The 20,110-nt window shown below is 48.4% G+C and overlaps 1 protein-coding gene and 1 long non-coding RNA gene across 3 annotated transcripts in view; one reads left to right on the top strand and one right to left on the bottom strand.

The window, feature by feature from the left end:
* AMN (amnion associated transmembrane protein) overlaps positions 1 to 20,110 on the bottom strand; it is a 56,643-nt gene that overhangs the window by 24,776 nt on the left and 11,757 nt on the right. The gene's annotated exons all lie outside the window — the stretch shown is intronic.
* LOC142072369 (uncharacterized) lies at positions 2,874 to 10,595 on the top strand. Its single transcript, XR_012668767.1, has 2 exons — positions 2,874 to 2,959; positions 10,037 to 10,595. It is a non-coding gene; the product is annotated as an uncharacterized LOC142072369 (long non-coding RNA).

Raw genomic sequence — 20,110 nt, 5'->3', positions numbered from 1 at the left:
ACGTGTTCTGTAAAATCCTGAAGAGCAAAAGGAAGCTTTTCTTCCTTGTATATTCCCGTTAGTATCATAGCAGCAATCTCTGATGATAGGCGCTTGCATTGCCAATGTCCGGCGCCAGGGCCCTGATCCTTGAAACACGCAGGTGCTTAATGTTAATCATGAGGTGTCCCACTGGAACTACTCACAGACTTAATGTAAAGCACGTGCACAAGTGTTTGCAGGACTGGGGCCTAAGCAAGTTCTCCTTTACGTGGCCACTATCAGAAGGCAGCTCAGAAAAGGGTCAATCACACCACAGGAAGAACCATTCACCAGAGCTAACTGCAGAGGACAGAATGGGAGTTTCCATTTGGAAACCACTTTCTCTGCACGGTGGGGTTTGGTATAGAAATTGCCTATAAACCAGGCTCCTTCCCAGGTCCATTTTGAACTGAGCAGTGACGTGTGCCGAAGGACTGGCTCCAATAAACTGGTGATTTCAGCTGCCCCTCTGTTCCCACCAAAGAGTACTTGGGGGCCAGCACGACACTGAGAGCATTAGTATTTTTAGTATTAGCATTTTTTCTTCTTGGCTATTGTTCAATAACTTATTTCTTTGGTCTCTATGACGAAATGTAACGACAACTGACATGTTTTCAGGACTTTTGGAAAGTATCAACTAAAAACAGTTTTAGGGCTGCATGTATGGATATAGAGACACCTCTGTAACCTAAGTATTGCAGCACAGTGCTACTACCTGAGAACCAGGAAGGCAAACCCACTAGAATCTGTTCATAAGCAAAAATGAAATTGACTAGCCTGTTTTCAGAAATGGGGAGCGGTGTGTGTGTGTGTGAACAAGCAGCTGAAATGATGAGAATCTAATTCTACCTTTAGAATTAGGTCCATTTTAATAATCTAAGGTTCTACTAATGACACAGACATGGGAATGCGTCTTTTAAAATGCATGGCTTATAACCAGATGATGTTGCTTTAAAGGTCCAGCTGATTAATGAGGGTTACAGCATGTTGATCAGCAATGGCAGCGTGACTGATGTGTCATAATCATCAGTGCAGGGAAAAATGTCAAACGTCCTTTGCTCACCCAAAAGAGCAAAGCTCATCATTACAGCAGACCATTCCATCATCTTTATTTTCATTCACTGAGCCAAACTATGATCATTTTTGCTTTGTCTAGTTTGTGCCAGCTTTCCCTGTTCGTAACTCAGTGACTGCACCAGAACACCGGGCTCTGCAGTGCTACAAGCACGTGTGAGCTCTGCAAGCAGCTAGTTAGCAGTCAAGGCTATGTGCTGATTTGTGATATACTGTACTGTCCCAGCATCAAGTCCTTAGCTGACATTTCAGGGCTGCATCTAAAAAGCAGCACTACAGTATCATCGAGTGACTCGTTAAGTTAAGCCACCACAATAATTAAAGTTCTAAAATAGCAGATTTCACTGTCATCCGCCTAATTCCTTCACCTCTATTTACAAATCTGTCCTTGTGTGTGCTTGCCAGTTCCTTCCTGAAGGTGGTAGCAATGTGCCAAAGCACTTGCTTACACACAGGCAGGCTTCCCCGTGTGGGGAGAGCAGAGGCAGTTAGCTCATTCCTTCTTTAACTGGAGCTGCGGGGAACGGGAAATTTAGGCGTACAAGGGAGTTTGTTAATATCCCGTTGATGCAGCGCTGTGTGTTTGGAGAACAAGCTTTAATACAAAAGGAGTAGTAGGGTCAGTTAGGTCTGATCAGGTTGTTGGCAGTAGGACAGGGTGACCAGACGTCCCGCTATTAGGGGATTTGTTTTATTTAGGCAACTCCCCCCCACACACCCTGAAAAAAAGTGTGTGTCCTAATTTTTCACACTTGCTATCTGGTCACTCTACTGTAGCAAGAGACAAGGCACTGGGCCAAATCCATTTTTGGGTCAATTCTATTGACTTTACTCAAGTTATGTCTGGGATTAACTTGCCTCAAGAGTTTTTCCACTTGGATGAAATCTGCACCTCCACTCTTGGGCTTGCTACTTACACCCTAACCCACGCCCGCCCGCATGCCCACACACGCACACTTTCCTTGCACTGTAGCACTCTCCCAGAGTGCCCTCTCGCTTACTGCCTGCTACCTATTTACGGGCCAGATTTTCAAGTGCTCAGCACCCACAAGAGGGGTCTGGTTTACAAAAGCACTCAGCTGCCATTAAATATGGGTCAGATTTACCAAGGAGCTTGGCACCCGCAATGCCCCCACCATGCTGAGCTCTGGAAAAGCTGGACACATGAGAACTGAGCACTTCTGAAAAACAGGGTCCTCACTGCTCCTTTGCATGCTTCCCTCCATTTCCAGAGCCCACGTAGGCCATATGCCCTCGGTCAGTCCAATGTCACACTCAGGCCCGCTCCAGACCCCTATCTACCATGCCTCTAGGGCCTTTCTTTCTTTCTTGTGCAGAGCTGAAGGGGGAAAAAAGCCCTTGTTTTCCTCTCGTATAATAATACTTTGCAAATATATAGTACAGCTCATCTTCAAAGATCTCTACAGCATCTCTGGCTCCTTTCACCTACTGGCTCCTCATTGTGGCGACCAGCTTCCTATGGGGAGGACTGGATGTGACTCTTGCTATCATCCATCAGGGATGCTGCTCCAACTGGCCAGAGGATGCCACTGGAAAGTAACACATGGGGCCTGATCCTCAGATGCTGTAAATCAGCAGAGATGAACTTCTCTGATTAAAACTCGCTCTGGATCTGGCCCATGCTGTTTCCCAATTCTGCCAGCAGGGGGAGCTCAGGACTGGCACTCAGGACTGGCACATGGCCATGAATAAATCACTGAGCAATACCAAAGAAAAGTTGGAAAACCTTAAGAAAATCTTTGCAGAGCCTAGCCACCCTCAGGGTCACACTGTTATACCAGGAGATAAAGGAAAGAACATCTGGGGAGTGACAGGTGGAAGGAGCAGAAATGATCAAGCTCAGGTAATATGGGGATGGGGAGCTGGCTGTGAAGGGAGAGTACCTGCCCCTTTCCCCTCTGTCCCCGCTCATGGATCACTTCCCTATGCTCAGACAAGGCATGGAGAGCCGGAGCCTCAGGTGAGAGATGGTTTGTAGCAGCTTTTGCAACAAGGAAGAGGGCAGGTTGTCCTGATGAATGAGGAGAGGCCTGTGTGTATCTGTCTGTTTGGAGGGATATTGACCGGTCCAGCTCTTCTGATCTCTCCCTGGCTCAGAAAGGCGAGATTCATTCCGTCAGAGCAATACTGTACCAACCCACTATTGGAATCTTTGTGGAGCTGTGATAGGGTTTGAACCTGGAGTGACATTCTGACCCCATTGAAGTCAATCACAAAACTCCCATTGACTTCCGTAGAGCTAGGATATCACTCCTGGTAGACACTGAGGCAAAAATACCCACCTTAGCCGCAGTGCAGTGTGCCCCTGCCAGTTCCCAGAATAACACTGGTACAGTTACTAAGATGCTGTTAGGTTCTGAGGTTGTAACAGCTTTAGCTGCTGGTCTCAAGAGGGGAGAGACATCCCTGTAGAATCATATTACTATGACCACGCCCAGGCTGGACCCAAATGGAACGATTAAGCTGAGCATGCCAAAGGCAATAATAAATTAACAGAAATCCTTTTAATAAGGCTTAATGACCTAGACTGAATGAGGGGACTGGACACGGCCTGTCAGATCATGTAAAGATGACACAGCATTTCCCACGCTCTGTGCAGCATGAGAAAGGATCCAATAACCACTAGCACTGAGGATCAGCTGCGTGCCCTGCTTCAGATCTACAGGCAAGCCGAGAACAAAGCCCTTTTCCTGAACTGCATCTCCTCCCTTGCTCCGCACAGTGCTCTTCAGTGCTGAGAAACCCAGTGCCCTGGACATTCCCCTCTGGAACAACACGAGAAGTCTGATCTCTCTCATGGTGAAGTGTTCAACTGGGACACTGGTCCCGTCAGTCCTTGTGCAATGTGCAGTGGGGGGTGGGAGGGGAAGGGAGCACATTCCACCATCCATGTGAGCAAATGCTACTAGTGGGCACAAGTAAGAGTAAGTGCTTGGCACGGTCCACTGCACCGTGGAACCCATCCCTTGTGTCCTTCCCGTCCTGCGAGAGGATATAAAAGTTGGGGAGTGGGCAAAGACTGGGTGTGTCTGAGGAGACCTGGGAATAAGCACAGTCCTCCATGTGCGATTGAGCTGCTTAACTTCGTGTTTCCCCTTAAGCCTCACCCCTGCAGCGAGGCTGGAGCAACTTGGCAGCAGCAGTCTCATTAATGCAGGATCAGTTCTCCTGCTCTGTCAGCTCATCACGCTTTCCTTTGAGTTTATATGCACAACATGCTGCTTCTGCACCTGCTCTGGGCAGGATCAAGCCTAAACTCGTTCGTTCTGGCAGCTAAATCCCAATGCTGGGGACAGCCAATAAAATACGGTTCCTAAACGTAAACAGTTACCACTTGAGAAATGGAAGGCTGCATAGTTCAGAGCTGGGCTGGTCCATGCTGTTTGCAGCCAGAAAGAAGGGTGGGCAGGCACTATGCAAACTCCCCATCCCAGCGCCACAGAGGCACTTCGGGTCTCACCCACTCCGTCTCCTGTCATCCAGACTGTGTCAGAATGATCTGGTGAGTTTGGGATGGAGCCACATTTGTGTCTGGATGCAACCAACGGAAACTACTAAGACTCGATGACTTTGAACAACAATTCTGCACAACCCGTGCAAAGTTCAGCTAAATGAACATCCTGGGACTCTGTCTGAGACTCTCCCAAGGGCAGCAGGGCCTCTAGCGGCAGCCAGTTCCCTAGAGAATCTCATGGCCCTGGCTCTCTATGGTACTGATCCAGTTCCTATTGCTGTCCTATCCGAGCACCACACAATCTTTGAGGTATTTAGCTTCACAGCACCTCTGGGAGATAAGACAGGGTCATTCTCCCCATTTTACAAATGGGGAACTGAGCCACCAAGAGGCCAGTGTCTCAAGCCCAAGGTCTCACAGAAAGTCGGTGGTGGAGCAAGGAATGGAACCGAGGGCTGCTGGGTCCCAGGCTAGTGCCCTAACCACTTGACCAGCCTACACTTACTGCACAGAGAGAAGGCCTTGCCAAGCAGGGGGTTGTGTAGCCTTTCATTATAAGAGTATTGTAACCAACCCTGCTGCAGGACGCAGCTGTGAGGGCTTTGGGACACCAGTCCCCTCTAGATAGCAGGCAACTCACTACTGGGCTTAGAGGCAAATGCTGTCAGTGCCCCAAGTCCTACAGGCTGTAGCCCTCAATGGGTTCCCATAGACACTCACCCCTTTAGTGTAACAAAGGTGCATGTTACTATGGCTGTGTGATGGGGCTTTCCCCTTGCACTACCCCTGCAGGGATTAATCTAGGCAAGAGAGCATAGGCGCTGGCCTCCTCCGAGCCTGGGTGGGTGCTCAAACCCCTGCTCCGCCCCAAGCCCTGCCTCCACCCAATCCCTTCCCCCAAGTCTCCACCCCGTCCTGCCTCTTCTCGCCCTTGCTTTGCCCCAGGCCCCACCCACAGCCATTTTCCCAAGTCCCCACCCCTGCCTCGCCTTTTCCCATCCCACCTCTTCCCACCTAGTTCCGCCCCCTCCCCTGAGTGTGCCCTGTCCCCGCTCCTCCCCGAGTCTCCTGCATGCCGTGAAACAGCTGATTGTGGTGGGTGGGAGGTGCTGGGAACGAGAGGAAGGAGTTCATCAGCAGAGCTGATGGCAAGCAGGAGGCACTGGGGGTGAGAGGGGAGCTGGCTGCCAATAATTTTTTTCCATGGGTGCTCCAGCCCTGTCGGCGCCAATGCAAGAAGGGCCAGTTAGAATGGGCTTCACCTGGAGGGGAGTTAGGACGCAATGAGGCTTAATTGGGGATGAAGTTCACCTGGGCAGAAACAGGCAGGGCTTCTATGAAGCCAGGGAGCCGGCAACAGAGAAGGTGGCTGCAGTGAGGAACCCTGCAGTCACACTCCCTGATACAAGGCGGGTGAGTCGTAGCCTGTCATAGGCAGTGTAGGAAAGCAGTAAGGGCTGGGAGAATAAAGCCCTGAGTTGCTGGGTCAAAGGCCCCTGGTTTGGAAGCTGGTGTAGAGGGCAGGCCTGAGTTCCCCTACAAGCCACTGTGGGGGTGGCATGCTACGGACAGTCCATCTGGGGACTCCTGGGGAGAGTTTGGATAATACCCTGGAAAGGGGGAGAATTTCAGTGTGTCTTGGCCAGAAGACTACGCCACAAAGAGGAAAGAACTGCAGGTCTGGGCGCATGAGAGAGACCACGGAGCAAGTGAGCGGGACAACAGGCTGAGGACCACAGGAAAGGGTGTCAGACCATGTGGGGGGCTAATCCCCAGATGGGCCACTAGGAGGCAACTAAGCGGTAAAAGAGCACACCCTGTTACAAGCTGCTAGAAATCAAGATGCCAATATCCCAGGCAAAATGGGTGAAATCCTGGCTTCACTGAAGTAAACAGGAGTTTTGCCATTGACCTCAATGGGGCCAACACTTCACCCCGTGATTTTACTTTAAAATAAAAAGATCAACCCAGCAGTCCCTAACCCAGCCCCTAGGAGGTTATCATGAGGCACAGAAAGACTTAATGATTTACCTGAGGTTCCAGAACCCATCAGTGGAAGAAGTGAGGCTAGAACCCAGAAGGGCTGATTACCAGTCCCTTGTTCTCATCACGAGACTAGGGCCCCTTGTTCACTGTGGATGGAAGAGCCCTAGAATAAATGTTAGGGTCTCTTTTCCCTGTTTTGGTCACTGTCCTGGATGCCTCATGCACTGAGCTGTTTCAATAGATTGTGCAGTGTTCCTGTTCTCCAAGGAGCACACCTGCAAATGATTAGGATTCCCCAGAGAAATCCATCTCTAGACTGTCATTTGTACTGACACAACCTGACGGCACAATCTCGATTCAGTGCAGCTGGATCATTGCCAATAGCTGAAGCGATGGTCTTTTGCTAAGACCACAGCTGCTGACTGATTTATTGATCAAACAAATAGAAAGTGGGTTTTGAAGCACAGATACCTGTAATGTGGCCACCAATTTTTTGGGTTGCTAAAGGCAAAATCACCACCACCAGCCCAGGTCCTGTACTGCTCTAACCCAGTGAGAGCTCTCCACCCCCACGGTCACTTGATTCCTTTCCCTCTCTGCTAAATCTCTTCTTTCTTGCCATTTCCCTATTCAGGCGCAACGACTTTTGTAGCCTTTTTTTTTGTAAACACTCATGATTACATACCTGGCTGTCATGCAAACTGATCTCTAAGATCCACGCACCAAGTCTTTGGCTTTCCCCTTGATTGACTTCTGTCCATGACCATCACAAGGGCCATCGTAACCATTATCACTCTCAGGTCGCCATGGTCACATCCATACCAGTGTAGCCTAGCCTCCCTCAACTTTTCTTCAGCTGGGGCAGCCTGCATTAGGTCCCTCACAACCTTATTTCATTTCCTATCACAGAGTGTCCAACCACTTGACCATCTCGACACTGCATGCATCTCAACATTGTCATTTCCGGAGCGGAAAGATTGCTGGGGGTGGGCCAGGTCTCTGCTCTGCTTAGAACAGGTTGAATTACAGTTTTATACACTCTACCTTTTAATTTTACTGGCATCTTGAACTGGGGTCAGCTCCTGCCATTTTGCACCAAACTGCTTTGGTGTGAAACCAGGCATCTCAGGACAGCCATTGTCAGCAACCAACTATCCTAGGTATTTAAATTCCCTCTCTGCTGGATAATAATATGAGAGAGAGCTTTTGTTCTAGAGCTGCGTTATATAGGCATATTCATCCACCCCCATGATCCCTATACTCCAGCTTCCTGTTCTTTTCTCTCTGAGATACACCAGGATGTTAGGTAATTTTAGTCCTGTGGCAAGGAATGAGGTGGTTGTGCTAACACAAGGGTTGCTATCAGCATAGCTCCATGCTTGTCCAGGTGTCAGTGAGGGCAGAAGAGGAAGACAATGGGACTGTACAGGTGGCTCCCCATCTGTAAAATGGGGCTATTTAGATCAACCCACTTTCATAAAGCACTTTAAGATCAACAGGTGAAAAGCACCATACACTAACCATTACTACTATATATTATTTGCATTACCATAGGGTCTAGGAATCATAGTCAAGGATCCTTCCAGCAACTAACGGAAGTTACTAGATGGCAGGCCTTGGTTCTCATGGGAGACTTCAATCACCCTGATATCTGCTGGGAGAGCAATACAGTGGTGCACAGACAATCCAGGAAGTTTTTGGAAAGTGTAGGGGACAATTTCCAGTGCAAGTGCTGGAGGAACCAACTAGGGCAGAGCTCTTCTTGATCTGCTGCACACAAACCTGGAAGAATTAGTAGGGGAAGCTAAAGTGGATGGGAACCTGGGAGGCAGTGACCATGAGATGGTCGAGTTCAGGATCCTGACACAAGGAAGAAAGGAGAGCAGCAGAATACGGACCCTGGACTTCAGAAAAGCAGACATAGCCCTGGTCTACACTAGGACTTTAGGTCGAATTTAGCAGCATTAAATCGATGTAAACCTGCACCCGTCCACAGTGCAGGTTTACATCGATTTAATGCTGCTAAATTCGACTTAATTTTATTTCGACTTAAAGGGCTCTTAAAATCAGTTTCCTTACTCCACCCCTGACAAGTGGATTAGCGCTTAAATCGGCCTTGCTGGCTCGAATTTGGGGTACTGTGGACACAATTCAACGGTATTTGCCTCCGGGAGCTATCTCAGAGTGCTCCATTTTGACCGCTCTGGACAGCACTCTCAACTCAGATGCACTGGCCAGGTAGACAGGAAAAGAACCGCGAACTTTTGAATCTCATTTCCTGTTTGGCCAGCGTGGCAAGCTGCAGGTGACCATGCAGAGCTCATCAGCAGAGGTGACCATGATGGAGTCCCAGAATCGCAAAAGAGCTCCAGCATGGACCAAACGGGAGGTACAGGATCTGATCGCTGTATGGGGAGAGGAATCCGTGCTATCAGAACTCCGTTCCAGTTTTCGAAATGCCAAAACCTTTGTCAAAATCTCCCAGGGCATGAAGGACAGAGGCCATAACAGGGACCCAAAGCAGTGCTGCGTGAAACTGAAGGAGCTGAGGCAAGCCTACAAGAAAACCAGAGAGGCGAACGGCCGCTCCGGGTCAGAGCCCCAAACATGCCGCTTCTATGATGAGCTGCATGCCATTTTAGGGGGTTCAGCCACCACTACCCCAGCCGTGTTGTTTGACTCCTTCAATGGAGATGGAGGCAATACGGAAGCAGGTTTTGGGGACGATGAAGATGATGATGATGATGAGGTTGTAGATAGCTCACAGCAAGCAAGTGGAGAAACCAGTTTTCCCGACAGCCAGGAACTGTTTCTCACCCTGGACCTGGAGCCAGTACCCCCCGAACCCATCCAAGGCTGCCTCCTGGACCCAGCAGGCGGAGAAGGGACCTCCGGTGAGAGTACCTTTTAAAATACTATACATGGTTTAAAAGCAAGCATGTGAAAGGATTGCTTTGCCCTGGCATTCGCGGCTCTCTTGGATATACTCCCAAAGCCTTTGCAAAAGGTTTCTGGGGAGGGCAGCCTTATTGCGTCCTTCATGGTAGGACACTTTACCACTCCAGGCCAGTAACACGTACTCGGGAATCATTGTACAACAAAGCATTGCAGTGTATGTTTGCTGGCGTTCAAACAACATCCGTTCTTTATCTCTGTGTTATCCTCAGAAGAGTGAGATATAATTCATGGTCACCTGGTTGAAATAGAGTGCTTTTCTTCAGGGGACACTCAGAGGAGCCCATTCCTGCTGGGCTGTTTGCCTGTGGCTAAACAGAAATGTTCCCCGCTGTTAGCCACAGGGAGGGGGGAGGGTTGAGGGGGTAGCCACGAGGTGGGGGGAGGCAAAATGCGACCTTGTAATGAAAGCACATGTGCTATGTATGTAATGTTAACAACAAGGTTTACCCTGAAAGAGTGTAGCCACTGTTTTATAAAATGTGTCTTTTTAAATACCGCTGTCCCTTTTTTTTTCTCCACCAGCTGCATGTGTTTCAATGATCACAGGATCTTCTCCTTCCCAGAGGCTAGTGAAGATTAGAAAGAAAAAAAAAACGCACTCGAGATGAAATGTTCTCCAAGCTCATGCTGTCCTCCCACACTGACAGAGCACAGATGAATGCGTCGAGGCAAATAATGTCAGAGTGCAGGAAAGCACAAAATGACCGGGAGGAGAGATGGCGGGCTGAAGAGAGTAAGTGGCAGGCTGAAGAGAGTAAGTAGCGGGCTGAAGACAGGGCTGAAGCTCAAATGTGGCGGCAGCGTGATGAGTGGAGGCAGGATTCAATGCTGAGGCTGCTGGAGGACCAAACCAGTATGCTCCAGTGTATGGTTGAGCTGCAGCAAAGGCAGCTGGAGCACAGACTGCCACTACAGCCCCTGTGTAACCAACCACCCTCCTCCCCAAGTTCCATAGCTTCCACACCCAGACGCCCAAGAACGCGGTGGGGGGGCCACCGGCCAACCAGCCACTCCACCACAGAGGATTGCCCAAAAAAAGAAGGCTGGCATTCAATAAATTTTAAAGTTGTAAACTTTTAAAGTGCTGTGTGGCATTTTCATTCCCTCCTCCACCACCCCTGCTGGGCTACCTTGGTAGTCATCCCCCTATTTGTGTGATGAATGAAGAAAGAATGCATGAATGTGAAGCAACAATGACTTTATTGCCTCTGCAAGCGGTGATTGAAGGGAGGAGGGGAGGGGGGTTAGCTTATAGGGAAGTAGAGTGAACCAAGGGGCGGGGGGTTTCATCAAGGAGAAACAAACAGAACTTTCACACCGTAGCCTGGCCAGTCATGAAACCGGTTTTCAAAGCTTCTCTGATGCGTACCGTGCCCTCCTGTGCTCTTCTAACCGCCCTGGTGTCTGGCTGCGCGTAACCAGCAGCCAGGTGATTTGCCTCAACCTCCCACCCCGCCATAAACGTCTCCCCCTTACTCTCACAGATATTGTGGAGCACACAGCAAGCAGTAATAACAGTGGGAATATTGGTTTCGCTGAGGTCTAAGTGAGTCAGTAAACTGCGCCAGCGCACCTTTAAACATCCAAATGCACATTCTACCACCATTCTGCAGTTGCTCAGCCTGTAGTTGAACAGCTCCTGACTACTGTCCAGGCTGCCTGTGTATGGCTTCATGAGCCATGGCATTAAGGGGTAGGCTGGGTCCCCAAGGATACATATAGGCATTTCAACATCCCCAACAGTTATTTTCTGGTCTGGGAATAAAGTCCCTTCCTGCAGCTTTTGAAACAGACCAGAGTTCCTGAAGATGCGAGCATCATGCACCTTTCCCGGCCATCCCACGTTGATGTTGGTGAAACGTCCCTTGTGATCCACCAGAGCTTGCAGCACTATTGAAAAGTACCCCTTGCGGTTTATGTATTCGGCGGCTTGGTGCTCCGGTGCCAAGATAGGGATATGGGTTCCGTCTATGGCTCCACCACAGTTAGGGAATCCCATTGCAGCAAAGCCATCCACTATGACCTGCACATTTCCCAGGGTCACTACCCTTGATATCAGCAGATCTTTGATTGCGTGGGCTACTTGCATCACAGCAGCCCCAACAGTAGATTTGCCCACTCCAAATTGATTCCCAACTGACCGGTAGCTGTCTGGTGTTGCAAGCTTCCACAGGGCTATCGCCACTCGCTTCTCGACTGTGAGGGCTGCTCTCATCTTGGTATTCATGCGCTTCAGGGCAGGGGAAAGCAAATCACAAAGTTCCATGAAAGTGCCCTTACGCATGCGAAAGTTTCACAGCCACTGGGAATCGTCCCAGACCTGCAACACTATGCGGTCCCACCAGTCTGTGCTTGTTTCCCGAGCCAGAATCGGCATTCTACAGCATGAACCTGCCCCATTAGCATCATGATGCATGCATTGTCAGGGCCCATGCTTTCAGAGAAATCTGTGTCCATGTACTGATCACTCACGTGACCGCGCTGACGTCGCCTCCTCGCCCGGTATCGCTTTGCCAGGTTCTGGTGTTGCATATACTGCTGGATAATGTGTGTGGTATTTAATGTGCTCCTAATTGCCAAAGTGAGCTGAGCGGCCTCCATGCTTGCCTTGGTATGGCATCCGCACAGAAAAAAGGCGCAGAACGATTGTCTGACGGAGGGAGGGGCGACTGACGACACGGCTTACAGGGTTGGCTTCAGGGAGCTAAAATCAACAAAGGGGGTGGCTTTACATCAAGGAGTATTTCAGGCAGGACTTCACGGAGGGTTCCAATAAGAAATGGTGCACCTAAGTTATTGTTCTTATTGGAACAAGGAGATTAGCCTGGCCTCTGATTGATACATGGCTAGATTTACCTCGCTGCACCTTCTCTGTGAGTGACTGCAGTGTGACCTAGAGGAATGAGTCCCCTAGACGGGGGAGGAGGCAAATGAGTACAAAACAAATCTGGTCTATTTCTTGTTTTGATCCACTCCATCTATCTTTTACATCTTTGGCTGGCAGCAGACGGTGCAGTAGGACTGCTAGCCATCCTCATCTCCTGCCTGCCCGGCAGAAGATGATGCAATAGGACTGCTAGCAATCCATATCGCCTGCCCGCTCACCATAAGACAGTTCAATAGGACTGACTGCAGGACTAAAGAGAATCACCTGGTCAAGTCACTCCAAATTTAGTCCCTGCGCCCATGTCTGTCCAGGCGCTCCCAGCCGACGTGGCCAGGAGCACCTCGGACATGACGAGGATGGCTACCAGTCGTATTGTACCATCTGCTTCCACAAGGCAATGGGTTGCTGCTACTGTGTAGCAATGCCGTACCACGTCTGCCAGCACCCAGGAGACATACAGTGACGGTTATCTGAGCGGGCTCCATGCTTGCCGTGGTATGGCGCCTGCACAGGTAACTCAGGAAAAAAGGCGCGAAACGATTGTCTGCCCTTGCTTTCACGGAGGGAGGGAGGGAACGGGGGCCTGACGATATGTATCCAGAACCACCCGCGACAATGTTTTAGCCCCATCAGGCATTGGGATCTCAACCCAGAATTCCAATGGACAGCAGAGACTGCGGGAACTGTGGGATAGCTATCCACAGTGCAACGCTCCGGAAGTTGACTCTAGCCTCGGTACTGTGGAAGCACTCCGCCGAGTTAATGCACTTAATGCACTTAGAGCATTTTCTGTGGGGACACACACACTCAAATATATAAAACCGATTTCTAAAAAACTGACTTCTATAAATTCGACCTTATTCCGTAGTGTAGACATACCCTTTGACTCCCTCAGGGAACTGATGGGCAGGATCCCCGGGAGAATAATATGAGGGGGAAAGGAGTCCAGGAGAGCTGGCTGTATTTTAAAGAATCCTTATTGAGGTTACAGGGACAAACCCTCCCGATCTGTAGAAAGAATTGGAAATATGTTAGGCCACCAGCTTGGCTTAACAGTGAAATCCTTGCTGATCTTAAACACAAAAAAGAAGCTTACAAGAAGTGGAAGATTGGACAAATGACCAGGGAGGAGTATAAAAATATTGCTCAGGCATGCAGGAGTGAAATCAGGAAGGCCAAATCACACTTGGAATTGCAGCAAGCAAGAGATGTTAAGAGTAACAAGAAGGGTTTCTTCAGGTATGTCAGCAACAAGAAGAAAGTCAAGGAAAGTGTGGGCCCCTTACTGAAAGAGGGAGGCAACCTAGTGACAGAGGATGTGGAAAAAGCTAATGTACTCAATGCTTTTTTTGCCTCTGTCTTCATGAACAAGGTCAGCTCCCAGACTACTGCACTGGGCAGCACAGCATGGGGAGGAGGTGACCAGCCCTCTGTGGAGAAAGAAGTGGTTCGGGACTATTTAGAAAAGCTGGACGAGCACAAGTCCATGGGGCCGGATGCGCTGCATCCGAGAGTGCTAAAAGGGTTGGCTGATGTGATTGCAGAGCCATTGGCCATTATCTTTGAAAACTCATGTCGATCGGGGGAGGTCCCGGACAACTGGAAAAAGGCTAATGTAGTGCCCATTTTTAAAAAAGGGAAGAAGGAGGATCCAGGGAACTATAGGCCAGTCAGCCTCACCTCAGTCCCTGGAAAAATCATGGAGCAGGTCCTCAAGGAATCAATTCTGAAGCACTTAGAGGAGAGGAAAATGATCAGGAACAGTCAGCATGGATTCACCAAGGGCAAGTCATGCCTGACTAATCTAATTGCCTTCTACAACGAGATAACTGGCTCTGTGGATGAGGGGAAAGCAGTGGATGTGTTATTCCTTGACTTTAGCAAAGCTTTTGACATGGTCTCCCACAGTATTCTTGCCAGCAAGTTAAAGAAGTATGGGCTGGATGAATGGACTAAAAGGTGGATAGAAAGCTGGCTAGATTGTCGGACTCAACGGGTAGTGATCAATGGCTCGATGTTTAGTTGGCAGCCGGTATCAAGTGGAGTGCCCCAAGGGTTGGTCCTGGGGCCGGTTTTGTTCATATCTTCATTAATGATCTGGAGGATGGCGTGGATTGCACCCTCAGCAAGTTTGCAGATGACACTAAACTGGGAGGAGAGGTAGATATGCTGAAGGGTAGGGATAAGATACAGAGGGCCCTAGACAAATTAGAGGATTGGGCCAAAAGAAATCTGATGAGGTTCAACAAGGACAAGTGCAGAGTCCTGCACTTAGGACGGAAGAATCCCATGCACCACTACAGACTAGGGACCGAATGGCTAGGTACAGTTCTGCAGAAAATGACCTAGGGGTTACAGTGGACGAGAAGCTGGATATGAGTCAGCAGTGTGCCCTTGTTGCCAAGAAGGCCAATGGCATTTTGGGCTGTATAAGTAGGGGCACTGCTAGCAGATCGAGCGACGTGATCGTTCCCCTCTATTCGACATTGGTGAGGCCTCATCTGGAGTACTGTGTCCAGTTTTGGGCCCCACACTAGAAGAAGGATGTGAAAAAATTAGAAAACATCCAGCGGAGGGCAACCAAAATGATTAGGGGACTGGAACACATATGACATATGAGGAGAGGCTGAGGGAACTGGGATTGTTTAGTCTGCAGAAGAGAAGAATGAGGGGGGATTTGATAGCTGCTTTCAACTACCTGAAAGGGGGTTCCAAAGAGGATGGATCTAGACTGTTCTCAGTGGTAGCAGGTGACAGAACAAGGAGTAATGGTCTCAAGTTGCAGTGGGGAGGGTTTAGGTTGGATATTAGGAAAAAAATTTTCACTAGGAGGGTGGTGAAGCACTGGAATGGGTTACCTATGGAGGTGGTGGAATCACCTTCCTTAGATGTTTTGGCTTGACATAGCCCTGGCTGGGATGATTTAGTTGGGGATTGGTCCTGCTTGAGCAGGGGGTTGAACTAGATGACCTCCTGAATATAATGTTACTGGAATATGCTTCATGCAAAAGGTCTCTTGTAAGGTATCATTACAAATCTTATAATCTACTGGGTGTGGTCATCCTATTTGTATAAATGTATCACTTTTGTATCTGAAACTAGAAATATGAAATATAACTCTGAGTTCCTATTGTAGTTATGCAAAGTGTGGGCCATTAATGGTGGTTTGGAATCTTAATGGCTCCCATTAACAGGACAATTGACTGTAGATGGCTCTGTTTTACTTGTAAGTCTTCCTGTATACCTGTGGGCTGGCAAGTGGGTAATGAAGTTTTACAGTGACATGTGATCATGTCACCTGAATTGGAATCCATCTTTAACCTGGTGCTTTTCCATTGAGAAGGAGTGGGAACCCTGAGAGACAAAGGATTCCTGCCTTATGCAAAAGATATATAAGTGGGTGGAACAGAACAAATGGAGCGGCCATCATGAGAAATCCCCTAGCTATCACCTAAGCTGGAACAAGGGCTGTACCAGAGGAAAGGATTGTGCCCAGACTAGGAAGGCGTCCAGTCTGTGAAAGAAACTTATTGAAACATCTCAGAGGGTGAGATTTTATCTGTATTCAATTTTATTACTGTACTAGGCTTAGACTTGCATGTTCTATTTTATTTTGCTTGGTAATTCACTTTGTTCTGTCTGTTACTACTTGGAACCACTTAAATCCTACTTTTTGTATTTAATAAAATCACTTTTTACTTGTTACTTAACTCAGAGTATGTATTAATACTTAGGGGGGGCAAACAGCTGTGCATCGCTCTCTATCAGTGTTATAGAGGGCGAACAATTTATGAGTTTATTCTGTATAAGCTTTATACAGGGTAAAACAGATTTATTTGGGGTTTGGACCCCATTGGGAGTTGGGCATCTGAGTGTTAAAGACAGGAACACTTCTCAAGCTGCTTTCAGTTTAAGCCTACAGCTATTAGGGGACGTGGTTCAGACCTGGGTCTGGGCTTGCAGCAGGCTAGCGGGTCTGGCTCAAACCAGGCAGGGCACTGAAGTCCCAAGCTGGGAAGGCAGGGAAAGCAGGGGCAGAAGTAGTCTTGGCACGTCAGTTGGCAGCCCCAAGGGGGTTTCTGTGATCCAACCCGTCACAGTAGTAACAGGCAAATAAAGACAAACTCCCTGTGCTGAAGAGTTTACGTGCGAGACCTTAGTTTTTATTGCCTCTCGGAGAGCTGGATTAACTACCTCAATGGGAAAACCCATTCTGTGGATACAGGAAGCGTCTACACTACAGCTGCTGCAGAGACACAGGTGCTGCTCCGTAGCACTGCCACTGTAACAGCTGTAGTGTAGACATGGCCTAACATGCTATTTTGCCCTTGAGAAGGCTTCTCCTACACAGTGTAAGAAATCTCAGTGCAGTTTTGTTTTGCTCTAGTCTATTGCTGTTCCCAAGAGTAACAGGAAATGATAGTATCTGAAAAGCTCCTCTACTAGAAACTGTTTTGTAGGGGCAACCATGCTCCAGGAGGGGTTGGGCTGCATGCCCTCACAGGCTGTTTTCATCTCTATTTGATTGCAGTCCTTTCTCGCATTCACAAGGAGTCAATGGGAATTATGTTTGATTTGGCCCTGTAATTTTATGCACACATAGATACATAATACACAGGTTCCTAAAATACCCTTTGACCCACACAGATTTCCACCCCATCACAGGGAAAACCACCCTTCCTCTCTTTATATTTAGCCAGCACTCCTGCTGTTTCAGAAGCTAAGGGACCTACAGTGCCTAGGACTAGTGTGAAACATTGCAATGCATTAGAACCAGGCCCCAGGAGAGCAACTGGCATTTCAAAATCAACCTCTACCAGAAACAGAGGAGTGTCCTGCCTTAAAGCTTGATACATTCTCCTCTTACAATTAGGTGACTAAAAATATAACCTCGGGAGATGAATCCCATGTTAGACCCTCGGCACTTTGCACATCAGCAATCCTGTGCGCTTGTCTGCTTGTTTCACCTAGCCAGCCTGAATAGCAAAGAGGCTACATGAGACTGGCAGTACTAGAAGACATTTGCAACACTGACACCTGACTCAGACGGTGGCGGGACAGATGTTGGAGAGGGATTCTAGGGTTCGAATGCTAATTCACAGTTACATGCAGGCAACTCGACTGGTTTTTAAACGTATTTCGTTCCCCTCTCTCTGCATCTTTGTGCGGCACATGAGGATCAACAGTCATTCCCGCACTTTTAAGGAGGATCAGTGAGCTCGGAGCGGAACCCCCACACAGGCTATAATGCACATCTTGTCCTTACCACATTACTGAGGAGTATGTGTGCAAGGCACATTAACCAGGGAATGTGTGTTTCACAGAAGAGCCCGGGCGCTCAGCAGAAGCCTCCGTAAGCTACCAATGCGGAGGTTGCTATGGCCACTCTTCTCCTTTCACATAACAGAGTGAGGAGAGAGACGACCTGCATAAATTGGCTGACGCTGCAACAACCCCCTTGTTTACATCTGCAGAGCTTCTTCATCAATACCCACGTTCAGCGGCACACGTTCCACCAGCCGCAGACAGGCGCTGCCCCATTTCACTCACTGCCAGGGACAGACAGTTACAAAAATAACCATACATTCACAAGGGATCCCCCAGGCTACAGGCCCAGTGAAGGGGAAGGATTCCAGGCGGCTGCCACGGATGTGTGGGGGCAGATCAGGCAGATGGGGGGCTGGCTGCAGGACAGGGGTGGAGCATGGTTAAGGATGGGGATGGAGCCAGAAGAACCATCACTCCATGGTCTCTGCCCTTTCCCCACAGTAGGGCTACATTGGGGGCACAGAGGGCTACTCCAGCCATGTCAGTAGAATGGCTGCACAGTTGCTTGACAGATTTGGGAGTGGCTATCTCCCTCCCTTCCCCCTTTGTACGTGAAAGCTACTGGCTCTGGAGACCAAATCCGCTATCCAGAGTACAAAGCTCCAGCTGAGGTGGTGATTCTTCAGATCTGGCCACCAATCCACTGGTAACTAATCTGAGGCCACAGAACTCAGTTTCAGTGGGCTACCGAGCAGCCATCAGATAGGAACAACTTCCAGCCAGTACAAACTTAGGGTAAAATCTTTGAAAGCGCCTAGGTGACTTTGGTGACTAAGTCCCATTGACATTCAGTGAGACGTAAGTGCCTAAGGACCACATTTTCAATGGTATTTAGGCACCTAAAGATGCAATAGGTACCTTTTCAAAAGCACCTAAGCACCTAATTCCCATTGATTTCAATAGGCACTGGGCACCTCAGCACTTCTGGAAAATCCCATTAGGTACCTATCACATCTTTAGGTGCTGTAATAACTTTGAAATACCACCCTAAGTGGTCAAGCCCTTTTTTAAAATGGTTCCTAAATCACATCAGTACTTTTGAAAATTGTGCCCCTAGTCTGGATTTGAAGTGGTGACCTAAAGCCAGGTTCTGATCCATGAATAACCCAAATTTGGCTTCTGTCCAAATTATTGAATTGTACAAGAAAGGGCCCAGTTCTGCCAGGTGCAGAGTGTTCCAAACTCCCGGCATGTTCATGGGGCCCAGCTCAGAAGCTAATCATTGGGAGCTGAAGGCACTCAGCATCTTGCCAGAGCAAGCCCTTCAAGAACAGCCTGTAGGATACCAAGCTTTATGTATATTGAGCACCTCCAGGCTGACAATGCAGAGGGTGAACCCTGTATTCTCTGAGGCAAATTGCAACAGCCAGCTTCTGCTCAGCTCCCATTAGATTGTCACGCACAGCCAGTTTATGGGCTTTGTTAAACCTGGGCTAGATCCAGGGCAGATTAATGTGTGGAGTGAGATTTTGACAGGTGGCTCCTATGAGTGACAGCACCGAGGACACTTCCAAAGAGATGCAGCAGGCTTTTGGACATTGATTTTTTTTTTTAACCCCAAGAGCATAAAATAAGTTCCCGTTTTTAAGATTCTAGCTGAATAAGGAGAGCACACTTTCTCTCCCTCCATCACAGCTAAATGTCATTGAAGAGCTGGCTGGAATATTGACTTACATTGATTTTCTACTAAATTCAGAATTGGCTATCAAAACAAAAAATGATAACTTCCATATCCCATTTAGCCCTTCAGCACTACCTTCTCCACACTCACACTCACACTCACACACACAGAGCAGGAAGGTTTTGTCGTGCTGCGCATTCCCATGTGGACGGGAAGTACACCACCAACAGCCATAAACTGAGAGCACCCCTGGAACACTGCAGTCAGTTCTGAGTGCCTCAATGTCAAAAAGATGTAGAGAAACTGACGGGAATTCAGAGATGAACAGCAAAAATTATCAGAGGGTCGAAGGGACTGATTTCTGAGGAAAGATAAAAAGAGCTAAATATCGAGAATTAGCTTGTTTACTATGCTAAGACTATGGGCATGGCATGACAACTATCTACAAAATATCTGAAAAGGGGTAAGACCTAGGAGACAGGGAGATTATTTGAGGTAGGTACAAGTAGAATGAATAAGATGGAAATAAGAAGAGGAAAATGGAGACTGAAGATGTGGAAAACTTGCAGGAGAAGAGATCTATAAGATCCAGATCCTCAGAGGTATTTAGGTGCCTAACTCCCATTGAAATCACTCAAGTCAATAGGAGCTGAAGACCCTTATCTGAATTTCGCCCTTTGATTGTACAGTATGTGACGGCCACTTCTTTGGCCAAAGGCTGTATAGCGTCTCCATGGAGACTCAAAAGCTTAACGTAGTC

This window comes from Caretta caretta, chromosome 6 (genome assembly GCF_965140235.1).
Source record: "Caretta caretta isolate rCarCar2 chromosome 6, rCarCar1.hap1, whole genome shotgun sequence".
NCBI lineage: Eukaryota > Metazoa > Chordata > Testudines > Cheloniidae > Caretta > Caretta caretta.
Note: the sequence above shows the minus strand (reverse complement) of the source record. Positions and strands in the feature narration are given on the sequence as shown.